Below are 11,911 nucleotides of genomic sequence, written 5' to 3'. Positions count from 1 at the left end.
TTTCAGACTGGTGCCATTTTGGAATTAGTTTCCGTAGTGGACACATCTTTAATTATAGTCTTAACCATTATTATAATAATGTTGTGGTTAATTTTATGAGTGTGGTTCTTGTTTAATTTCAAGAAACAAAAGGTCTGGATACCTAGTTGAATATAAAAGGAGTGCTTCTTATAGAAAGGACTTGTGAGGCTTGAAAGCCTAGAAGTGAAGAATAGATAAAGAGAAAGTATCTTCATTGTTTCCTACTTCTTAAGTATGATGAGTAAGTAATTGATAGCTTTAAAAAGCAACCACAATGTAAGGGAATTGTGAGGGTGGCTTAGCTATTTTTGAAAAATGATATACTTAAGCATAATGGAAAAGTAATTTGCTTCAAGAAAAATGATATTCTTTAATTTAAGGTATTGAAAGGTTAGAGACCTTCTGAAAAGAAAAAAATAACTTAAATGTGGGGGAGTTTACTCAAGTATTAGCGAATTACTTACCAAGTCGGAATGCATGTTTGAAGGACATAACGTTAGAAAACAACTACTCTTGAATGAAATATAATTTCATAAATGGAAATGCACACCATTAAAATAGTCTACCTAGTAGTGAATCCAATTATTAAAGGTTTGACTAGAGAGTAAGTTGATCATCAAGGGGAATGAGGTTAAAGCCAACATAACAAATGAATCAGCCGGACGGAAACCTAACTTAGTTGATTGGAGATCTCATCTCATGATCTAAGTTCAATAGGCAAACTGGTTGGGTATGATTCAAAGAAGTTAACACACTATATACCTCATTCCTATGGTGGAAGAAGTGTGTTGTCTGCAGAAGTTTTAGGATGTATATTTGTACTTAATGACAGTGATATCTTATAAATAAGAGGAATAAAGCAGATTATTCTTAATCAGTGGTCACCTATGTGAGAGTAGAAGTGGGTCGGTTCTATGAGTATGAGATGGCTAAATTCTCTAAAGCTCTCATGAATCCGGGATTTGTTCAGGACCAAAATGAACACAACCGTATGAACCAGAATATATTAGGATTAGTGATGTGTATTGCTTATTGTCTCGGTTTAGCCGATGAACAGTTCAAGATTCTATATTCACTGCGTCACCAAGTAAATCCGATAAGTATTCACTAGGGTAGGTTCAAGTCCAAAAGACACCTCTCCCGATGCATCTATTGTCCGTCTGTACTCTCAAATTCTTCCTAATTTTTCATTCATGTGGGGGATTGTTGGAAATTATATATTGTAATATATAATTTTAATAATTGAATGAAAAATATTGTTAACCAATTTCTTGGAAAGGTTATGTTGTTTAGGTGTATTCCTTGATAAGTGTTGTATACTTATAGATGAAAAGTTACATCTCTTTAATAAGTAGAAATTGGATTCTATTTAAACCCATGAAACCATTGGTATTAAATATAGAGAAATTAGAGTTAATTTTTACTCTTGAGAAATATGGTTTCCCCACTTTGTTTCTCTCATGCTTCGTGTGTCAAATTCCGAGTTGTGTCTTGAGAGTACGGAATATATAAAGTTCGTCAGAGTTCGAAGATTGAAGTGTTTTGACTTCGGATTATAGATTGTTGAATCCTGAGAGATGGACGCCTACCGAACTACAAGCACAAGAGTAGGGGCAAAATTCTATCTTTAGGACATTGCATTTATGCAAGCCTCAATCTCCAAGTCTGTCAGTTATTCTAACTTTCTCTCTAGTTGTTTATATTAATCTCATATATAATTGATGTTGTGAATTTCTTTATGATTATTAGCATTGAAATTATATTATTATTTTTCATATTTTCTAATATTGCTCCAACAGGTGTTAATAGTTGCAACTTCTTCTGTAACAACCCGTCCTAAATTTTACGATTTTATAAATTTTAAAAGAGTGAATTGACAAAAATATCCCTAAAGGCGAGAATGTTGACTTTCGTTGGCCATTGTGTAGCAAGACGTATGATCCATTTTGTTAGCGCATCCTTGTAATACTCGACGATACAAATGCGTGGACATAAGCGGAATCAAATTTAGAGCTACGATGAAGATTTTAAGAAACAACGATTATCGAGGACATTTTGGTAAATTCACTATTCTAGATATGCCATGATTATTTCAACATTTTCTATGAAGTTTTTTTTGTTCTTATTTCCTGTCTAGTGGGAACTCACCCAGGTGGGATCCTCACTCCACCTATCTCGTGTCCCCCCATTCTCTTGGCCCTCTCATTTTCTGTCACCTCACCTCTCTCAAACTCTCAACTCTCACCCTTCTTCCTCGGTAAGCACCGAGAAGGTGCAACCACCTCGAACCACCACCATTTGTCATCTCTGGCGAGCCAAACCTTCAAGCCACCACCAAATCTCACCACATCAATGAAGGTTATCAACGTTCCAGCCCATAACTAAAACCAAAGTTACAAACTCAAACCCTAAAATCCAATTTCCATATTTCCCAGCAAGACCATGATTTTCCCAACGAACCTCCACCGTTCACAGCCTTGGTAAGCCTCGGGAATACTCTAATCTTATACTTTGGGTTCGATTCTGAGCATGCTTGTGTGTTATGGACTGGTTTTATAACAGAAAATAGCTCGGGAAAACTATTTCCCAAATTCCTGTGAAGTCCTTAAGTTTCAAACCTTTTTTGGGCCAAGTCCGACTACGACGAGAGACTACGATGGTATAATCTTACTCATTATCTCCCTAGCTTCAATTTGACTATTTATACGCTGAAAATGGTTGAGTTTTAACCTTGATTGTAGACAGAATTTATTCCGGCCTTCTCTTCCGCTAGTGACTGGGAATGGGTCAACCCGACCCAAGAAGGGAAAAAAAAAAGAAAAAAAAAGAAAAAAGAAGCCCAAATCCGTGACTTGGATCCAAACCCAAAATCTGGTTTGGTCCATTTCCTAAATGGATTTGGAATATTTTGTGTTGACCTTTTCAAAAATTTCTTAGCGTATTTCAACGTCCTGATTCTAAATCTGCACTCCGTTTTTCCAAATTTAATCGTTTTAGTTGAGTTTTACTAATGAGTCCCAATATTATGCTTAGATGCGATTACTAGGGGAGGCTTTAGCTTCCCTCATTCGAACGACTACGACTTTGCAAGTATCTGTGAATGGGTATTTTCTTTTTATATAGTATATATATTTGTTTAGTTTCCATTTATATAGTTGGAAAAGGATTTTCCATATTACGCGTAGATTAGATTAATGTTTATAAAAATTAGCGTATTAACGAAATTTATGAAAGTATGTTACGTCTTACAGGATACACAGGTATGTGTAGTATTATTGATGCCTTAATTGGATTTACAGTCATGAATAATAGTGTATTGATTAGAATTATTGAATTATCGAATCACTATGGCATGTTCATAATTACGTTATCTGCCCATCGTGTGTTGTATCGGTGTTAGTACTCGCCCGGAGCCAAGGCTAGTCTTTCACGTGTATGTTCACATCGCACTGTATGCTCACTTTGGATCCATTGTAGGCGACAGTCCTATCCTAGATTGCTATAGGCAATTAGGACTCCTATGTGATACGCATAGAGCCAGTCTTCACGTGACTGTAGTACTAGAGCGTAAATCATTATTACACACAGTCATGTTCATGTCAGAATACCTCTGCATGAACTCATGTATCAGCATATGTCGATGAGCAATCGATATGATATGTTTGTTTATGCGAGATTATATGATTACTAGACGTTAGATGTTTATTTATGAAATACTATGACATACTAAATTCTTGAGATATTGCAGGCTACGGTAAATATTTTCATACTATACGTGGTACGTATATTTTGGAAACTATACTTATTTTATGGTGAGGGGTTATTATGTTTTCGAAAAGGTTTTTACAAAACCTTATTTTTAGGCCCACTGACCCTTATTTTTCACCCATCTAGGTTTTACTCCTTGATCTTTCATGTCGACAAGGATTCTTGTTAAATTTTGGTATAGGTGATTACCTTCGATGGTATAATTCTTATCATACTTCTACTGTACTTTGCTTATGCTATGCATCACGTGTGAATTGGGTTCAATCCCACTCACATGCACACTCTTATATTTAAGCACTTTTAGGTTTAATTTTATTCACATTTTTCAACATCACTACACTTTATGGCTTCGTCACCTTCCTGGTATCGGCCAGCACGGCTCGATTCGAAGTCTAGGTGGACATTCCGGGTCTGGGTGGGTCAGATTCGGTAGAGAGAACGTATTCTGCTATGAATATTGTGAAAATACCACTGCTTCACAAAATGGGAGATTAATAGTTAAGTGATAGCATGATTGTTTACATTGCATGAGATGTTTTTTATTTTATTGATAATGAGCCTATTATATGACGTTTTCACGACATGAAACCTCGTCGATAACAATTGTAACTTATTTGTATTGATAAATTATGAACGACATTAATATTGTTTACCATCTAAAAGGTTTAGTTGTGAACATATTTTTTGGACCTTTTACCTTTTAAATTTTTGCCCCTCCCCATGCAATTCCTGGCTTTACCATTGATCGAAGGTCCTTTAGTGGACACCCTTGACCCTTTTTCTAGGTGATCATTAATTAGGTTAAAGGTGTTTTTTTTTCCTTGTAGGTAGAATTTCGTCAAATCAACTGTGTACGAAATTTGCATCCACCTATACGTACCCTTTATTTGTAGGCCAAGAAAAATATAAAACCCCCTAATTGAGTTTTTAGGCATAGTTGATCATTTATATTTTGACCCAAATTTAAACCACCCCTAATTAGTTATTAAGATCATTAAACCTTTTTGCCCAAATTTGCTGAAGATAGATATTTAGGTCGTTTGGAACTACTTTTAAAATAGTTGAAAGCACATTTTGTGAAAATCTTTTTAGAACCAATTTTTAGTAAAAATGCAAGTGAATTCTGGAAAAGCACTTAAAGTGCTTCTTGCAAGAAGCAGTCAGTTGCCAAGATCATCATGCCTCTGCCCCCAGTAGCGGGCAACATTGACCTTACTAAGTCAATTGCCCACTACATGAACGACCAAGGACTTGTCTACGAGTATAGTTCACTGGCAGGCAATGCTGGTACCGGCTTGTAGTGTTGGCAACGACCACACTTTTGTACTAACTCCTTAGCATCTTAATGCATAGTAAGCCAGTAGTAGCCTACGTTAAGAGGTTTCTATGCTAAGGATCGGCCTCCAGAGTGATTTCCACAAACAGCTTCGTGGATTGAACTTAGAACCTTGAGGTTGTCGAGAGGTGCTAGGCAGCAGAAATGTGGTACAGTGTAGGATCTTCGGACGAGAATGTCGTTCTACATGTAGTAATGCGCTACCTTTGTTTAGAGCTATCTAGACTCCAATCTTTCCATGGGGAATGTGCCATTGACTAGGTAGTCTATAATGGAATCTTGCCAGTTTGGAGTTGTCTTAACCTGTAAGACCTTGGTTGTTGGCTTCACCTCTATGCTTGGCTTGTCCAGATACTCTACTAGAATAGAGCGTTTGAGTTGGTGGTCGAGGGCAAAGCCTAGGCCGGCTAGCGCGTCCGCATGTGTGTTGTCTACTTGCGGAACTTAAGTGAAAATGTAAGTTTGAAACACCTCAAGTTGTTTTCATACCTTCTCTAGGTACTACGCCATCTTCAAATGTTTTGTCGTGTACTCCCCAGTAGTCTGGTTGATGATTAGCTGGGAATCAGAATGAATTGCAAGCTTTTTCACTACTAAGTCTTTTGCCATTTAGAGGCCTGCTAGTAGAGCTTCGTACTCTGCTTCGTTGTTGGATGCTTTAAAGCCTAGAGTGATTGTCTACTCGAGCATTGAACCGTCTAGGGTGGCAGAAACCACACCTACTCTTGAGCCCTTGTGGTTGGATGCGTTATTGACCAAGTTCCAAAGCTTAATTCATTACTTATTGAGAAGCATCTGGACCATGTAGGATTGATTGTAGAGGATATTGAGTCATGACGATGACTAGATGAGCTTAAAAATATGGTCTAAGCTTCCAAGCCGCAACAGCTAGCACCAAAATTAATTTCTCGATCTTCGGATATCTAGTTTCCGCATCGAGAAGAGCTTTAGAAGTGTAGAATACCAACAGTTGGGCCCTCAGCTCTTCTCGTATGAGGGCAGAGCTCACAACTACTTCTGAGACTGCCAATTAAATGTATAAGTCCTTCGCTACTTCCGGCTTGGATAGTAAAGGAAGTGATGTGAGATACTTTTTCATGTCTTGGAAAGCTCTTTCACACTTATCATCCCATTTGTCTTGTTGTGCCCTCTTGATTGCTTTGAAAAAAGGCTTGCATCGATCGGTAGAGTGAGAGAGGAAGCGGTTGAGTGCGGCTGCTCATCTAGTCAAGCTTTAGATCTCCTTCAAGGAAGTTGGAGACTTTATCTCTAAGATTGCTCGGATCTGCTTGGGATGTGCTTCGATTCCCTGTTAGGTTACTAAGTACCCTAAGAATCTGCTTGAAAATACTTCAAATATGCATTTGGTGAGATTGAGATTCATCTTATACTTTCCAAGGATGTCGAAAGTTTTGGCCAAGTTGACAATGTGGTCTGATTGCTGCTTACCTTTCACCATGATGTCGTCGACGTAGACCTTCATGGTTACTCCAATTTGCTTCTTGAACATCATGTTTACCAGTCGTTAGTAAATGGCTTTTGCGTTCTTGAGGCCAAAAGGCATGACCTTGTAGCAGTAGATGCCTCGCTCGATCATGAGTATATGCCCAGAAACTGAGCAGTTGGTTCCTAGAAGTTGAATCTACTAGTAGATCGATTCGGGGAACTAGATAAGGATCATTCGAGTAAGTTTTGTAGAGGTCAGTGTAGTTTACATAAATCCTCCATTTCCCTTCTATTTCTTCATTACTAGCACTACGTTGGCAAGCCATGCTGAGTGTGCTACCTCTTCTATAAATTCAGCCTCCAACAACTTGTCGATTTCTACTTCGATGATTGTTACTCATTCAGGTATGAAATGTCTTCTTTTTTGGATCACTGGTTTGGCAATGGGGTTAACGTGCAGCTTGTGGCAAGCTATCTTGGGGTCGATGTCGGGCATGTCAGAAGGTGACCACGCGAAGATGTCACGATTTTCCCTAAGGAAAGCCGTGAGTTCCTCATTTTCCTTTAGGCTTAGACGTGAGCCAATTCTAGCAGTCTTCTCTGGCTGCTGAGAATCAAGAATGATTTGTTCGGCGTCTTCGTCAGGTTTCCATCCCATCTCGTCTACTGCCGCATTGAATTGGACACTATCTTCTTGATCCGTTTGCTGTGATTGCTATTTGGCAGCTTCGTCATCCTTTTAGACCTTGGTAGCCACTACGAGGGCAAAGGTCTTTTTTTTTTTTCTCTTTTAGTACTTGCACAGTGCATTGTCGAGATGTGACCTAATTAGACTTGATTTCTCAGACTTCTCCTCCCGGGATGTGGAATTAGATTTTTTGATACTTGACGAAGGTTACGACATCTAGCTTTATCAACCAAGGTCACCCTAGAATCCCATTGTAGGGAGACAGGTCGCTTACTATCGTGAACGTCTCATTTAAGATAACTGGCGGTGTCCTCACGTCAAGTGTGATGTTTCCGATGGCAGTCGAGGTGTGTTAATTGAATCCAGTGAATACCTCATCTTGGTGTATGTTATGATTTCCATGCCTATCTTCTGAATTATTGAGAGCTGAAGTAAGTTGATCGCACTTCCGTTGTCAACCATCATTCTGTTAACTATAGCGTGGGCTAGTTTGACAGATACCACTAATGCGTCATCATGTGGAAAGTCTACGCCTTCAGCATCCTGCTCGGGGAAGCTGATGATGGGTCCAAGTTAGGTGTTGACTACTAGTAGAACATGCTGGATCTTATTTTTCTTAGAGTTGTTGATGGCCCCTAAGTGCTTGGATTCGGCAAAGATGTCATTGATCCGAATTGTCTTGGTTGTCAGCTTTTCGTCGACGTTAGCGTTTCTCCTAGGATATTCAACTAGCTTGTCTAAGTATCTGTCGACCTTGCCTTCTTGCACCAGCTTTTCTAGGTAGTTTTTCAAAGTGTACTAGTTGTCAGTTATGTGACTAGGACCTCGATGGAATCAGCAATACTTGGTGTGATCCAACTTGGAAGTATCTCCATTCGATTATTTTAGCAGCTTGAACCATGGTTAGCTCCTGATGTCGCGGAGGATTTGGTGGATCGAGATCCAGAACTTAGAGTAGTTTTTGGGCGTCGGGCCTTTTTTAGTCATGGATCAGTCCCTACGCTTGGCATCTTCCATGCCTTTGTTGTTGTACTGTTTCCGGTCCTCCTTCTTTTAAGTTACTGCCGATTCTTTAAAATGATGCTCGGGCGTCTTGTCTGTTCGCTAAGCTTCGTCCTAAAGTGCATACTTCTCTGCCAAAGTGAAAAAGTGTGCCAAAGTTAGATCTTCATTCATGATCAATTCTCCGAACAGTGTTTGGTCTGTTGAGGGTCATTTTTGGAAGGCTGAACTAGCTATCGAGTCGTCACATCAGACTATCTTTGCCTTCACTACTTTGAGCCTCTTCATATAGTCGGGGAGTGACTTCTTTGGATTCTTCTTTACATTGAACAAGTGGTTGGACTTCTTCTTGATTGAGCGGTAAGGTGAATATTCTTTGGTGAAAACCAAAGAAAGCTCATCGAAACTCCAAATGGATTGTGGCGGCAGGGTAAACCAATTTTACGCTTCGCCTTGTAAAGTGGTGGCGAATACCTTGCACATAAGAGTATCGTTGTTCTGATAAATGATCATTATTCTTCGATAGTGCTTCAAGTGTCTCTTTGGGTCTCCATCTTCTTTGAAAGATGTAAAATATGGCATACTGAACTTACGTGGTGGTTCTGCATGCTCGATCTCGTCCGTGAAAAGTGACCTGCTTATGTTAGTCATGTCCCGTCGTAACGCATCATCAGTGACCTTGTTACGTTGGAAATCGAATAATCGTTCGATTAAGAGCCGTTCTACTTCTTCTTGAATTTGCCTTTATTGGGGTAGCAGAGCTCTCGATTGCCCCCGGTTTTGACCTGCTAGTCTAAGCTACTCTTATATGTGTTCGGCTCGTCTATGCCGTAGCTGTGGTGCATGTGATACGTTCCTAGTAGGCGAGTAAATTTTTCGTAGGCTACCGGTTGAACTTGAGCCAAATTGAGTAACTACTTCATCTGCCCGTCATGCTGCCTACTCTGATGTGAGGTGGAGGATGCTTCTTGCGGGCCTAGTTGTGAATGAACACTTCACCTGGAAGGTTGCTCATGTTGATTATCGGAGTGTGGCCTCAACCGTGAATGTATGCTCGTTCGTAGGCTTAACTGGAAATGCACGCTCCTCTACGCGCTAAGACTAGAGTATACGCTATCTCGGGGGCCCAGTTGGGAGTGTACACTGCCAGAACGCTCAGTTCATGATTGGTCGAATGGCTGCTTACTAGGATGCTGTTAGAGAGGTTTGTCATCTGCCTTTGTCCTACTTCGGGATGGCTCATCTGGGGCACGTTGCATCTCAGTGCTTTGCAAGAGCTTATTCACCAAGGTCTTCTGTTGTGCGAGGGTGCTTGTCAACTCTATGACTTGTCGAGACATGTGTGGTTCACCATTTGGGTTGGAAGAGCTTGGACGGTATGCGCCTCCTTGAGTAGTGGAAGTGTAATGGACTCCGAACGTGAGATTTGAGTTGGAATATGTCAAATTCGTGAAAAAATTGGGTGAAAATACCCCCGGTTCAATCGTCGATCCATAAATTTGAAGCAGAGATAGTTGAACCGGTCTTGGACCGGTTTGGATTACTTGGAAGGCCACAGGAGTGGGCTGGATCTCGGATTGGGTTGTTGGCGTGGGTTGGGCCACGTGTGGTATGTATGGGCGTTGGGCTTGGGCTTGGCTCAGCAACGCGTTAGGCTCACGCTAGCCTTAGGCCATTTAGGCCATGCGTTGAGATTGGGCCTATGCTGCTGGTGCAGTGGCTTGGGCTGCTCTTGACGCCTGGGCTTACTAATCACCATAAGTCGTAGACTTGCCAAAGGTTGCCACGATGGTTGCTGCCGTGGTGGCTGCCACGGTGATGCCTCGTGAAGGTGGTGTCACTCTACTCGTTATAGCGTTGAGCCTCGTGGATCGTCGTGGTAGGGCTATGTCACGATCTCCATCCCTCGATCCAAATCAATGAACGTAGGAAGTTCCATTCGTCGTGGTTTCCGAATTTCTAGTCATTGTACTTTTCTTTTACGTTTATTCAAAGAACTTTATAAATAAAAAAAAAAAAAATAAAATAAAAAACTTTAGGAATAAGAACGTACAAAAAATCTATGAATGAACAAAAAATGAGAAACTTTGAATGTGAGAGTCTTCTTCGAGCGTGTAAATCAAGACTCTCAATGAAAGCACCAATTTGTGGATGCAAATTTCCACCGTCTTCTTCTTTGACGAAAATTCACCTACAAAATAATAACACCTAAGATTAAGGCCAAAAGCCTCACGCGCCCATGATGAATGGGGGGGTATTTGGCCAAAGAATCTCCGATGCCAAAGTTAGAATTTGAGAGAGAAAGTGTTTAGGAATTTTTAGGGAGAGAATCAACTTAGCTTTTTGGAGAAAAATGGGACTATTTATAGGGGAGTGGCCGGTCCTATTTGGAGAATAGGGACCGGCCACTTATGGTGGTATTATGATTTTAATTGCAATATATTATGTGAAACAATATCTTGCAATTAACTTGGTAATCAATCCTAATTTAAATAGGATAATTGAGAGTTACCTTTTGAGTGAGGATTTGATGAGGAGTGATGAGAGGGTTTTGAATAAATACCATGTTAAGCACCTTTGACTCTTCTTTGATTGAGCCGTCATTGTCCGTTGCATGTGCGTGAAAATCCCGGTATGCCTTGAGAGTAATTTTATCCTTTTAACCCAAAAGTCCACGTGTCGTCTCCATAATTTTCTTAATTATTTTTTGCTCCACAAAAAGGGCTACTGGAAAACACAAAATTTGGGCCGTTTTGTTTTATTGTGTCTATCTCAAGTCTAGTCATCCATCCAAATTTGTCCCATCTTATTTGGGATAGAAAACGTAATCACAAGATGCATAAAGGGTCGATGGTCGAGCCTCATAAGACTAGTTTTGGAGAAGAAGATGAACAAGTAGGGTTTGTGGGGTGTATGTAGATATATAAATCTTAAATTTAAGTAATATGTCTTATTTTTTTCTTCTCACACAATTAAAAGCTAAAAAAACATTAAACCTAAGTAAGTGGTGAGGTGAACTTAAATAAGTTGTGGTGTTTTACCTATACGAAAACTGAATATTAAAATATTGAGAAATCCCCAAATAGTTGAATATTTTTACCTTTAAACAAGTTATTTGATGTAATTCCTTTGTGGTGCCAATAGAATATAAAGACCAGACGTAAAATTAAATTTGGGGCCATAGGAAAGAGGGTAACACATATTACACATATAGAGCTGAACCAAAAAATATTTAAAACATATGGAGATGCAGGGGATCGAACCCTGTACCTCCCGCATGCAAAGCGGGCGCTCTACCATTTGAGCTACATCCCCAGTTGTTCAGAGTATCCCGGAAAATATTTTTGACATATTAATTTCAATCATTCTCACCTACTCCTAACACCAAAAAAGACAAACAAGTCCGCTAGGATCTTTTAGTTGACGTTGCAGTATATCTTTAATAGTAATTTTAATTTGGCCAACCGACGCTTAAAAATATCTTCGTATATGTGGACCAATTATTTGATGCATGGGAAGGCTTGGTCTAATATATAATTGATGCAAAAAATAATCTCGTTGTTAAATACAAAGCTATCGCCAATTCATGTAAGATCATACTTCATAATTAATTCAGGACAATATTAGTATGTTTGTTTGTTTGATAGTCA

General features: G+C 39.5%; 1 non-coding gene across 1 annotated transcript; it reads right to left on the bottom strand.

The window, feature by feature from the left end:
• Nucleotides 1-11,503: 11,503 nt before the first annotated feature.
• TRNAA-UGC (transfer RNA alanine (anticodon UGC)) lies at nucleotides 11,504-11,576 on the bottom strand. The gene has a single exon. It is a non-coding gene; the product is annotated as a tRNA-Ala (tRNA).
• Between the last annotated feature and the right edge of the window lie 335 nt (nucleotides 11,577-11,911).

Source organism: Pyrus communis, chromosome 2 (genome assembly GCF_963583255.1).
Source record: "Pyrus communis chromosome 2, drPyrComm1.1, whole genome shotgun sequence".
In the NCBI taxonomy this organism is placed as follows: Eukaryota; Viridiplantae; Streptophyta; class Magnoliopsida; order Rosales; family Rosaceae; genus Pyrus; species Pyrus communis.
Note: the sequence above shows the minus strand (reverse complement) of the source record. Positions and strands in the feature narration are given on the sequence as shown.